Raw genomic sequence first — 11,687 nt, forward strand, 5'->3', positions numbered from 1 at the left:
TATCCAACTGACCAATAGAGATCAAATTCTTCTTGAGATCAGGAATATATTTGATATCCTATAATGTCCACTCATTTCCTGCTAGAGTTTGTATGCAGACATCTCTCTTCCCTTCAATCTCCAACGTTTTGTTGTCGGCAAGATACACCTTCCCAAAATTTCCTTATTTGAAAATTTGAAACAATTCCTTACATGAAGATAAATGAAACGAAGCAACTGAATCTAAAATCCAGAATTCAATTGGGCTGTTCACGCTAAGAATTAGAGCATCCTTAGTATCTTTTGCTGAATAGATAGAATCATTGTCATCTTCAAATTTGTGATTTTGTTTTTCTTCAATTTTGTACCATATGTCCGAAAGTGTCATTTTTCTCCATATTTGGTTTGTTTGGCGATTTTTTTCGGTTCCTTGATTTTGATCGCCCATGTTTGTTTGGGCTCTTTGATTTACTTCTTTCGCTTCGATCAACATTGGGAACATTGCCTGATGAATCTCCATTTTCCATTTGGGAATACTTTCGCTAACTCTCGAATTTCATCAAACTTCAGTTTATCAAATCCTCGTGAACTGTTGATTGTAGCAACAACAGTATACCACTACTCGGGTAAAGATGACATCAAAATCAATGCTTTAATTTCATTTTTGAACATAATTTCCACCGACTCAATTGACTTTCAATCACGTTGAAGTAATTGATATGATTTGCAACAAAGCTACCTTACGACATTTGTAGATTAAACAACCTCTGCATCAAATACTCTGTAACACCCCAAAAATGAAGGAAAGGCACCTATGCAAGACCCAAAGGATCCAAGGAAAGAAATTGTTTTTGATTAAGCAAGGAAAGGGGTCTTAGTAAGTCATTTCTAGACCTTAGGAAGTAATCTTAAGGACTTAAGACCTTTGGAGAAGGATTGAGAATGAAATCGTAAGCGAAAAAGACGGAAAGGTCATTTTTCCAATTATCAAGGATCTTTGTAGATTTTTAATTCCTTATCTAGAAGGAATTTCAAGATGGTCAAGAAGGGAAAAATGACGAACGAGGGATGAAGAATTTTTAGGAAAAATTATGGATTATTCGAGAAAATAATAATAAAATATTCTGAAAGTGGCAAATTACAAAATACCCTTGAAGTTAAGGATAATTATGGATTTGTCATTCTGCTAAAAAATTAGAACCTTCACAGTATCTTCTGCACAAAATTCTTCGAATCTTGACTCTCAGCCATTGGATCTCCTCCAAACCTTGATACATTCTAGAACACTCACGGATCATCACATCCAACGGCTAGGATTCAAAACGAAAGTCGGTGAGTCTCTGATCGAAGTAGAAATTTTCGACGAATTTTCCAGAAAATCCAACTGATAATTCACGACGATTCTGGAGCTCCCAATGTCTGTTTATGTTTTCCCTATAAATTATGAAGTTGGGGCAATCGTTTGGAACAAGAATCGAGCAAGTTCGAGCTCCCAGTCATTGGCAATAAGTGTTTAGATTTTCGGTCTCCTACTCTCGAGTTTCTTCAAACTTGTTCCTATAGCTTCTAAACAAGATTACCCACAAGTTTTATGAAGGAATAGAGTCCTGAAAGTGCCTAGAAACAATTCCCCCAATCCAATCTGCCATTAAAGAGCTTCAAGGAAAACCCAAAATTCCAATCCAAGGATGTACAAGTATTCTTCAAGAAAGGACAACCCCAATAGGTTTCTGCACCTCCAGAGAATGTTTCAGTAGAAGACCACGAAGAGAAATAACCTCAGGAACGTTCCCAATTGAAGAAAATCCGTTCCAGGTTCAAATTGGGGGTAAGTGTCGAATTCCTATCTACAACCTCTTTTCCTTCAAATTGGGGGTAAGGATTCCTCTAGCTTCATAGGAAGAATTCGAGTAACTTTTCTGAAGGAATGGAGAGCTGAAACGTCGTAGAACAAGATACCCAAGAGATTGAAAATCGGAGGTGTCGGGTAACTTGCAGACCGAGAGTGGTTTCTCAAAATTAATATCCCACACTCAAAGTCGTTCCTCCAAACCAATTCCTTTATCTTGAGGGAATAATAAGGAAGAGGTTTCGTGAAGAAATCAAGCCTCGAAAACCCCTAGAATCAGCTACCCAATAAGAAATTCTCTGTTTTTTACTCGGACGAGAAATCATATTTTTGATGAACTTTGGAAGCAAATATCTTAGGCTACGATCCATGAAAAGGTATGAAATCAATCTCTAGATCTTCCTTGTAATACCGTCATTAAGTTTTATGAAGGAATCGAGGGGAGAAACGACATGATAGGAGCTGGGGAGGGCGAGTTTCAGACGGCGGCGCGAACGGTCGCGCGCGTCTTCTTCCCGTTTGGAGGAAGAAGACGATGACGTGGCCGGTTCAGTTGAACCGACCATGTCAACCCAAAACTCGACCTTCCCTCGGATTTTCTCAATTTTATCCCCCTTCCAGACTGGCTCTCATGAAAAACCTTATGGTTCCAGAAAGTAGACACAATAAGGAGTCTATGAAAGAAAATTTGAGGTAATTTGGGTACCGGAAGCTCAAGAACGAAGGTCCCGAATGTCGACAATGAGGGAAGTAGCCACCTTGGACTTTTTGTTAAGAAATACTTGTAGGGATCGCTTGAATTTTAATATGAAACCCTAAACCAAGTATGAAATTAGGATCTATGAAAGAAAAACCCTAGGAACCGTAAGTTAAGACCTTGAACCGAACAAATTGCTCGGGATTTACGTAATGTTAAAATAACCCACTAGATGAACTCTGCTACCTATAAAATTTTAAGGCTGAGGATACTATAGCATGTTGAGGTTATATACGAAGTTTGGTAGTCATTGGATAAGGATAAGTAGGTAAACCAAGAAATGGTGCAAAATGACCATAATGCCCCTAAGGACATCTACCTACGGTTCATGACCTAGATGACATCCAAATGCTATGAAACCCTGAAGTAGATCTTATTTTATGATGTTTGATGACTTGGTGAAGTTTGAAAAGCCATTGGAACACGTTAAGTAGCAAAACCAAGAATTGGGTGTAAAATGACCAAAATGCCCCTAGGACTACTTAAGAGATTTCAAGGTCTATACGTGCTTCAAATGATTTGCTACTTCTTATAAGGTCGATTATGAAGGACATGAAGATAATTTTAAGGTTTCAAGTTGATTGGAGTAAGTTTGGAACCTAAACCAAGTTAGGATCCAAGAAACACCTAAAGGAAACACCACAAGACTTTAGACTCTTCTAGAACCCTCTAAAGAACTCCCTAGGAATCTATGGCCTTCTAGAAAAACTTACACTAAGATGGGTTCATATGGTTACAAATACAAGTTACAACTTATGCCTCAAGAAATTAAGGACCTTAGAAAGTTAAAAGATTAAGAACCAAGAACAACAACATACAAGCTTTACAACTACCCAAGTAAGAAGAATGCTAGGTACCACTCAAGGACGAGGGACTAAGGTCCCCAAACTCAGAAACAGAAACTTAAGAATGCTAGGAAATACTCTAATCATGTCCAAAGTGACCCATGACCTCCCACCAAGCAATGCCCAAGTAAGAAGAATGTTAGGTACCACTCAAGGACGAGGGACTAAGGTCCCCAAACTCAGAAACAGAAACTTAAAAATGCTAGGTAATACTCTAATCATGTCCAAAGTGACCCATGACCTCCCACCAAGCAATGCCCAAGAATTCTTCTTCTAGGTGGGATGCCCTGCACCATGTTTCCTTTGCAGGATGTCATGCCTCAAGTTTCCCTCACCTAGAAGAGATGCCCTGCAGACTTGTAGGATACCATGTTTAAGTATGCACCGAGCAAGTGACCTTTACGGTCTATTAAGGGGAGTACTCTAAAGTCACAGAGGAACAAGAAGAGAGTACGTTACCTTAGCCACGCATCAAGAACCTCCTAAGACCTCCCACGGTACATCATGCTCATGACTTAGACTATGTTGCTTGGAACGCATGAAGCCTTGAGCGTAGGTTAAACAGACTATATTATAGGGCAAGCCCTTGATGCAGTATTAAGACTACATCGCTTGGAACGTAAGAAGCCTTGGATGTAGGTTTTCAGACTATGCCGCTTGGAACACTTGAAGCCTTGGGCATAGGATTAAGCAGATCGTATCGAAGGGCAAGCCCTAAGATTCGGTAAGACTACGTCACCTGGAATGCATGAAGTCTTGGACGTAGGTTAAGGCTGTGTCACTTGAAACGCATGAAGCCTTGGACACAGGATTTTCAGGTGCATGTCTAATGCCATAAATCCTAGGGGGAGTGTCTTGGAGAATGAATCAAGAACAAAACAAGAACCAAGAAGTACCAAGAACAAGAGAAAGATCAAGGAATAGAACAAGGATCAAGATCCTAGTTCTAAGGACAAGAATCAGGAACAAAGGACCAAGAACCAAAAACCATAGTACTAAGGCCCTTAAAGGAAAACCATGGTTTTAGGATTCAAGGACCAAGGTCCTCAAGAAAGATCAAGATAAGAACCCCAAGTCAAGAACAAAAATTAGAGGGCCTAAGTACTTACAACAAGAAAAAGATCAAGAACAAGCAAGAACAAAGAATGTGGTACCCTAGCATATCAAGGACACGATTAAGAGCCTACAAGTAGGCTAGTTACTGAGTCTTGTACTCATTCCTTATTCTCCATTTTTTTTCCAGGTGATAAGGAGCTGGTCAAGAACGGAAGCGGAGTCTGGAGGAGGTGCCATAGACAAACCTCACTCGTCGTCTTCAACCCTTTGTTTTAAAATGTTTTGTGTCTGTTTCTTATTTTGTGTTTTAATCATTACGTCGTATTTTAAATTAGTAATGTGCGCACACTACTTTGGTATAATGAAAATTATGTTTTAAATTTTAATGGTTTTATCAAGAAGGAAAATTTTACCCGCCTTTTTGAGTCATCGTGTCAGCACGGTCCTTACATACATCTTGTTCATAGCCGACAGATTTTCGTACATATTTTACAACACCTTCAATAGGCCTAATGTTGTCTTCTCTTTGATGATGTTGAACGTCATGTTTCTGGACAACGTCAACCAAATCAACCCTCTGTGATCATGGTATCCGGCTTCACCCCCAAAAGAAGTTTCTGAAGATCTTTCTGGTACAGATCATGGTGAATCTTCAATTTGCATCTTCTAGAAACTTATATCGAATCCATCAAACTTTTCAATTCCAGTCTTTGAACTTTCCATATTCACAGATCATGGTGAATCTTGCCTCGCTCTGACACCAGTTATTAGGATCACACACTCGATCGAAATGAACAAGAAAAACATGATAGAGAAAATGTAAGGAGAAATATTGACTAAAAGTTTTGTATTAATGACTTCAGGTATGCAAATAAAGGATATGAAGAATGAGAAATATACATTTTGAAAGAATTGACTGATGGGTAAATATATTATTTTAGTTTATTATATATATAGCTTTAATACATATAACCACTTACTATATATAAATATTTAGTATATATTTTTACTATAAATAATCAGCTCCATATCTAACTTGCACAAATAGTAAGTTTGTAAGGAGGGTGGGAAGAAAAATAAGCCAATGGAGGCTTTCAATTTCTTTATGCAACTTTTAGCCAAGAATTCTTAAAAATCGCGAAATTACTCATCGATAATGAATATCATCCTTTTAAACCAATTTGTACAACTTTATGGCTATGAGAGGAAACACTTTCGTTAAGAAATCAAAGCCTAAAAGATATTGGAGCGTTGGAACCCATCAGTTTACTTTCGGTAAACGTTTTAAGTTTGAAATTTAGAAATTTGAGTCCAAAATTCTTCGTCTAGAGATTGATTCATTTAATGAGCCTTATACAATTAGCTGTAGGGTAAGTTAAGGAACACAATTGAAGAAGAAATCAAGAGGAGATGAGCTCTCAATCGTTCAAACTACAAGCATCTTGGAATTAATTTTCTTGGTAAGTTCATTATCAAGCTAGAGACTTGGTAAGTTACATGCCTAGTAGTAATGGAGTCTAACCCGACTTGGTAAATTTTCTTAGAATTAATTTTCTTGGTAAGTTACATGCCTAGTAATAACGGAGTCTAACATGACGATCATTCAGACAAACATCCACCAACCAAGAGGGGTGAAAATGATGACGATAGTACAATTGAGAAAGAATCTTAGCCATGATGAATCTATGCTTGCTGCCATTGTTGTATTTGAAAAGGGGAGCTCGAGTGAACCAACCCACTCCATGAATACCATGATGCAAAACAAGAAGGTTAGATAATGGGTTTATTCTCACCCGGAGAGATAAATCACAAGATTAGTTTTAAATCTAGATAGGTATGTCAATTGAAAGTGAGAAACACAAAATGATGTTAAGAGCAAACATTCTCTTCCGAGAGGAGTGAATTGGGTCACTCTTGGTTATCAAACTCGAGACCTCTTGCACCAAAAGCAAGAATCATACCACTAAATCAAATGCCCTTATTATGGACTTTATATTAAGTTGTTTATTGAATGTATCATCGTTATTTAATTTATTTTCTTTTGTTATTAGAAATTATTTACTCGGTTTCATTTATTTTCTTTTGTTATGATATCTTTTAGATCTAGGGTTTCATTTATTTTCTTTTGTTATGATATCTTTTTGATCTAGGGTTTCATTTATTTTCTTTTGTTATGATATCTTATTATATCTTTTAGATCTAGGGTTTCATTTATTTTCTTTTGTTACGATATCTTCTAGATCTAGGGTTTGATTAATTATGAAATTATTTACAGGATTGCGATATTAAGAGCATTATCATAATAGTTTTAATTGCCTTAACTTTTGTTTTTCCTCTTTTTTTCATGGTTTATTAAGATGGTAAAATGGTAAGTATAAATTCTCATACTAAAAAAAGATTAAGAAATAAGGGCATTTTGAGAATTGAACTTGGGACCTCTCATACCCTAAGCGAGAATCATATCACTAGACCAAATGCCCTTACTAGAAAACACAACATTTTTAGCTCCTACTCAATATGTCTTTTTCTCTCAAGTTTGAAATCTATTTTCCTGGGGGTTGTTGACTATAAAACAAAAAGTTGATGGTCTAGTATTTTACTCGTTTGTAAGGAGGCATGTAATATTGAATTATTCTAATTTATAAGGGGTATCAAATAAACCAACCACCCAACAAAGGAAACAAACTAATCAGTTTGGTTAGATTTTCGGTTCAGTTCATTAGTTTGTTTGATTTAGTTCTTCTATTTTGCCTCGTATGGCAAGAAAATAAAGTTGTATTGAAGGCACCTGAGTTTCATTTATGATAAACTCATATAAAATATAATTGCATCAATAGCACTAAGAGTTGGAGTCTATAAGAATTTCATGAACTTAAGTACAACTCATGCTTCATTAAAGAGTTGATAAACTTTAGTTAAGTAACTGGAACTTTAAATTACTTCATGTGGAGCTTTAATTGCTCTATGCTAGTTACAATCTTTAGGATTGACTAATTGGACAGGAATTCTTAGATTTAGGGGATTGTTTTGTGTAATTTTCAACTACAACTTATGTTTTCAAATTTTTAGGTCATAATTTAGGTAGTAGGTGTTATATTATGGATCAACACTAGAGTTTCTATCTATGTTGTATTTATTTGAAGGCTATAGTTGTCATCTATGTTGTATCGCAATAAGATTGTTGAAATTTTAGTTAAAGTGCATATTTTATTTCTTAGGAGTAAAAAATTTGTTTCGTTGCATAATATGAATTTAGTTGGAGAGTTATTACAGATGAATGGAGAATAAAAATTTCTTTAAAATAATAAACAGACCCAAGCTCGTTGTTGTTGTGGTCTACTTGTGATTTTGCAAAAAGCTTAACTAATATGAAATATCAAGGTAAATCAAGAATATATCTACACATCATTCAAGATGACAATAAAATGGAGTTCAATTGAACTTACTTTTAGTTTCCTGTTTGAAAGGTTCAAGATGAAGCATAATTGTATTAACGATATTAAAGAGAAATTCATGTTTTATTAGAAGAGATCAACTTCATTTAAGGTACTAGGAGTTTAAACTACTTCCATTTCCATTGTAATTTCAATCACTCTACCAAGATTACAAATTTAGGGTTGGCTAATTGGACATCAATTCTCTAACTTTACGTTATAATTTAGGTGGTAACCATTATAATATTAATGAGCATAAGAGTTACAATTCTTTCATGGACCATATGTGCTATAGTTAAAAGAATATATATATATATATATATATATATTATGTATGTCAAGGTCTGGATAAAGCACAAAGTAGCAAGGAACACCATTGTCGACTCTAGAACCACCCACAACTCATTATCGAGACCAATGCAAAATATTTTAACATCCTTCGGCATCGAGATACAGGAAAGATGAACGCCGTCAAATTGGAAGCTTTACCTGTTTTAAGAGTCACAATGAGAACTCTAATCAAGCTGGAACCTTGGACTAGGCAAATCATTTTGTGATAGTTGAAATGGATGACTTCGACGTCGTGTTAGGGATGAACGTCCTACTGGAACACAAAGTCATTTACATGTTCCTAGCAAAATGCCTAGTTGTAATGGAGTCTAATTCGACGATAATTCAGAAAAACATCCATCAACCAAGAGGGGTGAAAACGATGTCGATACTACAGTTGAGAAAGAATCTTAGCCACGATGAATCTACGTTTGCTGCTATTGTTGTAATTGAAAGGGGAGCTCGAGTGAGCAAACCTCAATAGCAACCTTGTTGCCACTACATGAACACCACAACGCAAAACAAGAAGGTCAGATAATGGATTTATCCCCACCAGGAGAGATAAATCACAAGATTAGTTTTATGTTGCAGTCAAGATCGCCTGCCACAAACAAATGTCATGCGGTTGAGCCTGAGCTAGCTAAGTTCTATGAAAAGCTAAATGACTTGTTAACAGTCAAGTTTATTAGACCCGCAGAGGCTCTTGTCAATGATCACTCAAATGCTGGGCAAAGACACCAAGCCAACGCCTTTATTGGAGAAGGAAGAAAAAAAAAATAAGTCACTGAAGCAACACATGTTCACACATAAATACCAGATGGATGAAGAGAAGGGTCAGTCGGAAGCGTCAACAATAACAATTTCAAGAAAAATAGAGAGTTTATATAAGTTAACGTCATATCAAATTTGAGTTCAAAGCAACAAGAACCAAAGACTAGTGCAAAAATACTATGGACTAGTCAAAGTTATCCATAAGATTATGAAGACCTCATATAGGATCCAATTGCTCTTATGGATGCGGACTAACCTTGTTGTCCACGTCAGTAACTTGAAACGTTATTATTCTGACCAAGAAGACATCAAGTAGAAGCAGTTGGTATGACGTCATGCAAAGAAGAAAGATTTTCATGCGAAGAAAGTAGGGAAGACACCAATAGAGAAGACATGAAGAGTCAACGAACCGAGAAGTGATTTTCAATAGCTCCTAGTAGATTGGAAAAGACTCCTCATTCTGAGATCAGCTGGAAGCGCATCGAGAGACCTAAAATCAGCCTCGTCCTACAATGCTGAGTATATGAGTTGGTTATCAATAAATTGTGTGGGGACAGATGTCACGGTCATGATTGCCCATGGCGTGTTGTCTATGGCTGCATGTCTCAGCAATTTTTGTAAATAATTTGTTGTCGAAGGTGGCATGCTCATTTCAATCTACACCCTCCCGGACTAAAATTTCCCAAAATGTATTATAGGAGAATGTGACTAGTTTCTTCCAAACGTGATTGTCCATGCACAGTTGACTTGTTCGTCGAGGCGCATAATCATTGTCTCACTGCTGAAAGAATCTCAAGTCCTCATGAAATGATTGGAAGAGAATCTCAAGTCTTCTATTCTTCTTCTTTATTTATTTATTTTTTTTTCAAACATCCATGTGAATTATTTCTTTATTCAATTTGATATAATTGTTGGGAGCATTTCAAAAATCGAACTCGAAACCTCTCGCACCCAAAGTGAGAATCATACCACTAGACCAAATGCCCTTGTAGTTAGGGTCAAGGGTGTAATGCCTTTGAAGTTAGGGTCGATGCTCTATCAAAATTCTGCAATAGAAAATAAATAGTACTACCATCATCTTCTTTTGCAAGACTTTCTCAAACCCTCCTGGAATAATTTGAATAGAAAATAATATTCTTCAATTAATATGTTATAAAAACACTTATAAATTATAATTAAAAAGATTAAATATAGCTTCTTCTTCTTCCTTTTTTTTTTTCAAACATCTTTATTTCTTTGTACAACTTGATATAATTGAAGGGGCATTTCGAGAATCGAACTCGAGACCTCTCACACCCGAAGCGAGAATCATACCACTAGACCAAATGCCCTTGTAATGAATCTTTCATTTTTAGTTGCTAGTCCATATGTTTTATGCGCCTCTATATTTAAAATTTATCCACATGTTTTTGTGCATTAGAACCTACCTTGTACGTTTGAGATTATGAATGACTCCGCTCAAATTATTTTGGTTGAAGCTGCATTGCCACTAAAACATATGTGCATTCCTTTGGGATTTACTTCGTCCCTTTCACAATTTTACTACGTTGAGCATTCTTTGCGACCATTTAACAATAGTTATAATGAGATTGCTATCTCATGTTAGAAAAATGCTACCATTTAACAATATTTATCATGGGATTGCTATCTCATGCTAGAAAAAACGCGAGTAAATGTAATCTCAAATTAGAATCATAATGATATGAATTGTACTTGTTGATCATTAATCATTTTGAAGTAAGACTAATGGAGATGCATGGTAAAGATCATTAATCATTTTTGAAGTAAGACTACATTTTTGAAGTGGAGATGCATGGTAACGATCCCCGTACCTCTGTATTTAACTTATGTTATTTTAATGTGTACCTCTGTATTTAACTTATGTTATTTTAATGTGTATTTATTTACTTTGTAAATATCTTTAATTCTACAATCTCTTAAAGGGGCCGTACCTCTGTATTTAACTTATGTTATTTTAATGTGTATTTATTTACTTTGTAAATATCTTTAATTCTACAATCTCTTAAAGGGGCCGTACCTCTGTATTTAACTTATGTTATTTTAATGTGTATTTATTTACTTCGTAAATATCTTTAATTCTACAATCTCTTAAAGGGGCATTCTGAGAATTGAACTCGAGACCTCTCGCACCTAAAGCGAGAATCATACCACTAGACCAAATGCCCTTGTTATGCACTTTGAAACGTATGTATGAATTCTTGAGCCTAGGTATTAAGGTCGTATTTTGTTGTATTGTAGGAAACACATGAAGTCCTCGATGAGAACATGTCGTTTAGAACAAAACAAGAACATAATAAGAACAGAGAGCTTTCTTCTTCTTCTTTTTTTTTTTCTTTGTTTCCTAAAATGGTAAGTATAAAGTCTTGGGATGTAAATAAAGACTTTTCACTATTGGTGTACAAAAGTTAAAGAGGTATGTTTGATAATAGGAACAAAAGGTTTATATTAATATGAAGTCCTTTGATAAGTAAAAAATTTAGACATAGGGCATTACAAGAATTGAACTCAAAACCTCTTGCACTCTAAGTGAGAATCATACCACCAAAACAAATATTTTTAGCTTCTATTCAAATATATTTTTCTCCGAGTGGTTGGACGGCTATAAAATGAAAAGTTGAATTGTTATAATATACCAGGGTTATCAA

General features: G+C 35.7%; 2 non-coding genes across 2 annotated transcripts; both read right to left on the reverse strand.

The window, feature by feature from the left end:
- Nucleotides 1-10,280: 10,280 nt before the first annotated feature.
- Nucleotides 10,281-10,352, reverse strand: TRNAP-CGG (transfer RNA proline (anticodon CGG)). The gene has a single exon. It is a non-coding gene; the product is annotated as a tRNA-Pro (tRNA).
- Nucleotides 10,353-11,135: 783 nt separating this feature from the next.
- TRNAL-UAG (transfer RNA leucine (anticodon UAG)) lies at nucleotides 11,136-11,207 on the reverse strand. The gene has a single exon. It is a non-coding gene; the product is annotated as a tRNA-Leu (tRNA).
- Nucleotides 11,208-11,687: the final 480 nt, after the last annotated feature.

This window comes from Cucurbita pepo, chromosome 3, assembly GCF_057944985.1.
Source record: "Cucurbita pepo subsp. pepo isolate OVF chromosome 3, ASM5794498v1, whole genome shotgun sequence".
NCBI classification, from domain to species: Eukaryota; Viridiplantae; Streptophyta; class Magnoliopsida; order Cucurbitales; family Cucurbitaceae; genus Cucurbita; species Cucurbita pepo.